Source organism: Helianthus annuus, chromosome 9 (genome assembly GCF_002127325.2).
Source record: "Helianthus annuus cultivar XRQ/B chromosome 9, HanXRQr2.0-SUNRISE, whole genome shotgun sequence".
Classification (NCBI taxonomy): domain Eukaryota; kingdom Viridiplantae; phylum Streptophyta; class Magnoliopsida; order Asterales; family Asteraceae; genus Helianthus; species Helianthus annuus.
In genome coordinates, this window is record NC_035441.2 from 119,606,569 (window position 1) to 119,613,255 (window position 6,687).

Below are 6,687 nucleotides of genomic sequence, written 5' to 3' on the forward strand. Positions count from 1 at the left end.
GTTCTATTGAACGAGGAGTAAGCGAACCTTCTTAACCTCTTAGTTCGATCCTCCAAAATTATTAGAAGTAAGAACTTTTTATCTCTCAATTCTAAAATCCAACTTATAACATTTCTCGTACTATTTTAATATAATTTAATATAGTTTTCAGAGCCGGCCCTGAAGGAGGGCGGGGAGGACAACCGAACAGGGCCCGTGATTTCGTAGGGCACGTAATTTTTAAAAAAAAATCCAATATTATATATGTAATTTTTTTTAATAGGGTATAACCAAAAAAATATTAACATAGGTCCACTTTAAAAAAAAATCATAATGTTTAAACTATTTAGCCCATTAGGTTAATGAACACAATACCCAAATATTTTCTAAAAACTAATAAAAAAAGAATTTTGGACGGCCCTAAAGGCACGTTTTTTCAAGCTCGAACAGGGTACATGAATTCTCAGGACCGGCCCTGATAGTTTTAACTATTTATCAAAGTGTACCCTTTTGATTTGGTGAAAAAGACTCCTGCTAACATTTATTAACATCATAACATGGATTTAAATGGACCCAAAATTATGATTTGGTGGTTGCCCCGACTGGTTCGGCCCGCTAAATTTGACCCGAAGGTCCCATGTAGTACTAATCTTGTTGCATGTCGGTTAATTATTTAACCCTTTGGCGTGGATAAACATGAACTATGCCGGCCCGCTGGTTCCTGAGTATACTCACAATCTGGCCCAGTTGTATTAAATATGTTCAGATAAGCCCATATGTTTTAGAAAATGAATTCCGCTACTTAACATTTTAGAATAAAATATGTTACAAGACTTAAATTTCTTATGATTTATTTTGTTGTTGATTTAATGATTAATTATTAACATTTTAGAATAAAATATGTTACAAGACTTAAATTTCTTATGATTTATTTTATTGTTGATTTAATGATTAACTAGAATTTTTTCCCGCCCCGCGTTGCGGCGGCAAGAGACATATGTATCTAATAGTTTTTAGACTAATATTGTTTTAATGAAATCAAGGCAAAATGAGAGACATTAGTATCCAAAAGTTTCTTCATATGTAGACCGGTTAATAAACATGTAGTAGATACAGTGAGCATTTTGTTCTTCATTAACCACCTTCCCCATGCCACTGCTCGCTGATAAGAAACCGAACTCCCCATGCTCAATAAACACATGACACATCCCCCATTCAACAAACGCAAAACCCTATCACAACACACCACCCCATGATTATAATTTATAAATAAACATGTTTACTAAAACAAAATGGTTGCTGATAAAATAAACCTGTTTCATTATTTGACGAAATTCGGTGAAAAGCTACTACTTTCGTGTTGTATCCTAAACATTGGGCTTCATTTCTTGCATGTGACTCTCAAATGCAAAATGCAAAATGCAAAATGCAAAATGTCACCACTGATCTTATGATCCCACTGCCAGAGCTATGATCACCTGGTAACTTATTCCTAGATGCGCCTATGTCTAAAGCGGAAGCAAGACCGAAGTGTGATTTGGACTTGATTTCTCCTGCATGTATTAATATTAATTAATAATGTGTATGTTCTCCTAATAATAGCAGCAACAAACTTTGAATATCACATGAAGTAGTAGCATACTTTAACTTCTTTCCCAATTAGCAAATCAAAACCAAAATAATAAATTACATTGCTGTTGTCGATGAAAAAAATAATATGTTTATGTGAACAGTTAAAAATGAAAGCAAGTTGCTAATTGGTCAAAGATGAAAGTAAGTTGCTTGATTCATAGTAAAATGGGAACACGGTACTATTACTTGGGTTTTGTCATACACGCTATAATTACTTATAACTTTCGTAGTATGTTACTGATTAATAACCATTAATAAAGTAAACGACATACTTATTTCAAACAATTGACCCTATTCATATGAGGACACAACAAAGTAGCATGTATAACGTTTACCTTGTATCAGGCTTCATTGAGAACATAGCACGCCTCTGGCCAAAGCTTTTGTGAAACTACATACCTACAACTTCTCATCCTTACAGCCTTACACACACCTTTTGTATAATTCATACATATCTCCTTGAAGTAATCCCAAGATTAATATTTGAATCCAACCCATTTTTCTCTTCGCTACATCTCTTCTCTGCCCAAAACCCTACCCCCAGAGCTTTACAACCCAACGCGCTGCAGATTAGCATTCGTCGGGGTTAAGCATTTTTAGCCGAAAACTTCCATCGCTGCCAGTACTAAACCTGGTTAACAACTTCCTTGCTAGGTGAAACACGATCCTTCTACTTAACATCAAAACTCTCAATAAAGATAAAACACTGGAAATGGGTATAAGAAACATTAAAAAAACCCTAGAAACAGTCAACAGAGAAATAGATGATTACCAACATAATAGGTTTAAAGAGTCTCCGACCATAACTTCCACAAACCATCGCCGTCGTCTAAGACATGGCAGCGATCAGGTTCCTTCACGATGGGCTTCATCCACCGTCACCCCCTCACTCTAATGTAACATAATGCGTACTGAACCTTAACACAAAGTTGTACAAATCTACAATAGAGCTAACTTCAACACGTACTACCAAACGGGTGAATTGTCAATGAAACTTGTTCCAATTCGATGCAAACCGGATGACGCCGAAAAGTGAGAAACAACAGAGATTCTAGCTGAAATTCAGACATTAACATCCAAAACTTATCAACTTAATATACATAAATCAAAATCAAATAACTCAGTAACACACCTAAACTTACATTCATTCATAATTAAGTGTCAATTCTCATAAGATTAAGAACAAATTCAATGGTGAGCCCCTTTATGTATATATATGTATGTATGTATAGATGTATGTGAGAGGAGGAGGCCCGTCGAGAACGTCTGTGAGGAGCCGGAGAGGACGCGGACGGTCCTAGGGGGCCGGTATGTAGGCCCGTCGCCGGCCCGGGACGCCCCTAGGACGTCCCCCATACCGACCAGTCTAAGAAACATGACCATTCTATATAATAATAGTTTGATGATACTCTAATAACTATAAGGTTAATTAAACTATAATAAGTGTTTAGATTCTACTACTATGAATATGGTGTACACCAAAACATCCGAACACACCTGCACTCATACTAAACTTCTAATTTCTAATTTCTAAATTCTCACAAAATTAAGAACAACTTCGATCGTGAGTGGTTGCTGGGGCACATTAGGTCAATTTACAACAATTTAGGTCTGCAGATGTGAAATCATACAAACAAATATAAAAAGAGAAAAGAATACCGGTGGTGGAGATACATAGAGATGAACATTGAAGAAAGTTGAGCAATCGCCATTCTTTCCGGTGAGTGAGAGTGTTGAAATCGTACCGCTGAATGCCTATATGTTCGTCTTCTACCGTTGTTTCAATGTTGAACCAGCAACATCTCTTACAGGTGAACCCTAGCCGACTGTTTACACGTAGAAAAAGAGTTTATGGAGGAGATGATGCCAGACATACAGAAGCAGCCGGCCAGGTGTAAGGTGAGAAGGCTGTGGAGACGCGTGTATCGAAAAAAAAAATACGGAGACGCGTGTCATGTGAAACCCCAAAACAAAAAATAGGGTTAAAAGATCTACCCGGGACTCGAACCAAGGTTTACATAGAGACCAGCAAACACAACAACCACTAAGCCATAGAGTATGATTCATTACATGTTCCAATAATAAAGTATATAAATACTCACAAAAAAGAGCTAATGGAAAAAAAATAAATAGATGCAGTGCCACATGGCAAATGTACTGTTCACAAGCTTGTATTATTAATAGGTAGTTAATTAATAGTTAATAATTAATTAATTAATAGTTAATAGATAGTTAATTATAGGTGTATAATCGATTGTATATGTGCTAATCTATTGTATATGTGCCACACCCTATTATTATTGCCACATTAGCGCTCCAACCAATATTATTAATTGACGACAAGGGTCATCAAGTGAGCTCCCTATCCCCCACTTGTGGCCTAGTGGTAGGAGACTTGGCTTTTTCAATGGAGACTCAAGTTCAATTACCACCTGTGTCATATTTGGGTGGATATTGGGCAATGATGGTGACAAACCCACCGAGGGGGGTTCGATCCTGAGCCGCACCCCGGGGGAACGCCGTAACCAAGTCTGGCCAACCCAGTGCGGGCCCGGTTAAGATAACGTAAGTCTGGGCAGACTTGGCTAGGACCGCCGATTTGACGGTGTGACATTAGGTCACTCAAAAAGAAAGTCACCGTTCAAAAAAAAAATCAAGCGAGCTCCCTCGTCTAGGCTTGTTGTCCTTAATCAAATATTGAGCCCAAGTTCATGACTGCTAACTTATTAGGCCTGCAATGAGAGGACCAAGTCAAAGATCTATGTTTTCCCTCCCGGAGATCTCTCTACTGTTCCGGTAAGGGAAAAAACGAAATGGGGGTGGTGGCAATTCACCGATCGGTGAAACATACTCCCCGATGGAGTCACCGAGATCATACCGACCCCCTAAAGATTGAGCCCATTAATTTTGATATCAATCAACTCATATCACTTATTGCTTTTCCTCACTATTCATGTCACAATCCAAAATGGCAAACTGAGAGCTCCTCACAGTATCACGTAATGTCATAAATTTTAATATTAATGGCGAGGTTCATGATCACGAAAATGTACATGCTAGTAAGTTATTTTTGTATGGCCCTAAAACTCCTCAAGTTTAATATAATTTATTTTTTTTCTTACACTTTAGGTTAATTTTTGTTTATACCCTTTGCACTTTAGTTGGTTGATGTTTTTTTTTCTTTAACTGATTTAAACTATAAGCTTTGAACTTTATCAAAGTTATCATTTTTGAGTTTTCACCAAATTTTCGTTCCGTTTTGTAATCTGCCCAACGCTCATCTCTAAATACACCATTGTGACGTTTTTTTATCTACGTTTATAACTACCCACTGTAATGCGCGACCATCATGATTATCTTTATATAAGTTTTGGTATAAATTTTGTTCGAATAACTTGGCTTTCGTATACAGCAACGTAACTTTTCCGAAACTTTTGAATATACCGTCACAACATAGTTTTTTTTATCACCACATTCGTGATTTGCTTGTTTTTATCTATGTTTCGAACCTTCCACGAAGCACGAGTGGTAACCCCCTAGTTTTTTTCTTCTATGCACATATCTAGTTTGGTTTCTGATGCAGTCACCCCTATGTTATTAGTTATTGCAACGCCTTATTCTTCCAAACAAACCCTCATGTATGCCTCCCCTAAAACCACTCGATATAAAACACTTGGATCAAACCCAATATACCACATTTCTGGTTGCATTTGAATGACATGGCATATAAAGAATTAAATTGTGCATTGGAACAAAATTCCGTTTATGATTCCAAAGTCCAAACAAAACATATTGACCTAGCTCGAAATGATAATAAGAATAACTTAGAAATCCAAAAGGTTGAAAATAGTGAGAGATTATAAGCTAAAGAAAAATAAACAGGTGAGGTGAACCAAAACGATATAAAAATGATGATGATATTCTAGAAGAGAGAACAATGGAAGAACGGTTGCTATATAGACGGTGCATCAAAATTTTGTCCCACGTTGGGGGTGGCAGCCTTATGTTCATGATTTGAAGAAGGAATAATGGATTTTAATAATCCTAGCTATGAGTCGTTGGCCGGCAACAATCCCAATTTAAAAAATAACCAGTGGTGGTCCCATATTTACGTATATTGTAAATCAATGGACCTTTACTAAACCGAAAAGGATAAGAGGAAAAAAAGAAATTAAGGTTAATTAGTAAAAATTCATTAGTTTACAATATGTGAAAAGGTGAGACCACCGCTTGTTATTTTTAAAGTTAGGATCATTGTCCACCAACGGCTAATAGTTTGGATTATTAAAATCCATTATTCCTTTGAACAAATTACTTTTATGATTGATTGTGTTTCTCACTAAACATTTGTAGTTTTGGTTTTGTGGATCCTTAAACACTTTGTGGTACCTATTGCAATTCTTATAATCTCTTTATTACGTTCAACGTTATAATGCTATTTATCTTGTTTGTTTGCTAGTTTTAACCCATATACCATATAGTGGAAGGTTCAAATGAGAAGAATTTTTTTGTAAGAAGAAAAAAGAAGAAGTTTTAACTAATAAGAATGCTTCATTTTACTTCATTTAATATTTGCATTTAATTTTAATATAAGGGTATATTGATAAACTTACATAAATCATTAATTTGTATTCTTCCTCCTTAATAACTAACTAAATTAAATTTGTAACTCCTTTTCAAAATAAATACTTTTTCCAAATTAAAAAAACAAGTTAATTTAAAATGTAGAATAAATTATTAGTTGTGTAGGATAAATTACGAGTTGTGTAGGATATATTTCGAGGTGTGTAAAATAAATTTCGACTGCGTAGGATAAAATTTTATAATGTGTAGGGTATATGTAGGAAAATTTTGATATGTGTAGGTTTTGTAGATTATATGTAGGATAATTAATGATTAGTTGAGTAATTAATTAAAGAGACAAAAATTAATGATATGAGTTATAAATGAAATAGTATTTTACTAATATGTCCTTTGTTCTTTTTCTTCTCAATTTAATTTTATTCTCAAATGAACCTTCCCCATACCATATATTCCTATACGTTTATGCATGCATGGTATTTTTACTATTTACTA

General features: G+C 35.3%; 1 long non-coding RNA gene across 1 annotated transcript; it reads right to left on the reverse strand.

Moving 5' to 3' along the window:
• Window positions 1-1,041: 1,041 nt before the first annotated feature.
• LOC110878405 lies at window positions 1,042-3,551 on the reverse strand. The gene is made up of 5 exons (XR_002557909.2): window positions 3,271-3,551; window positions 2,384-2,666; window positions 1,947-2,281; window positions 1,293-1,532; window positions 1,042-1,211 (listed from the first exon to the last, which is right to left on the reverse strand). It is a non-coding gene; the product is annotated as an uncharacterized LOC110878405 (long non-coding RNA).
• Between the last annotated feature and the right edge of the window lie 3,136 nt (window positions 3,552-6,687).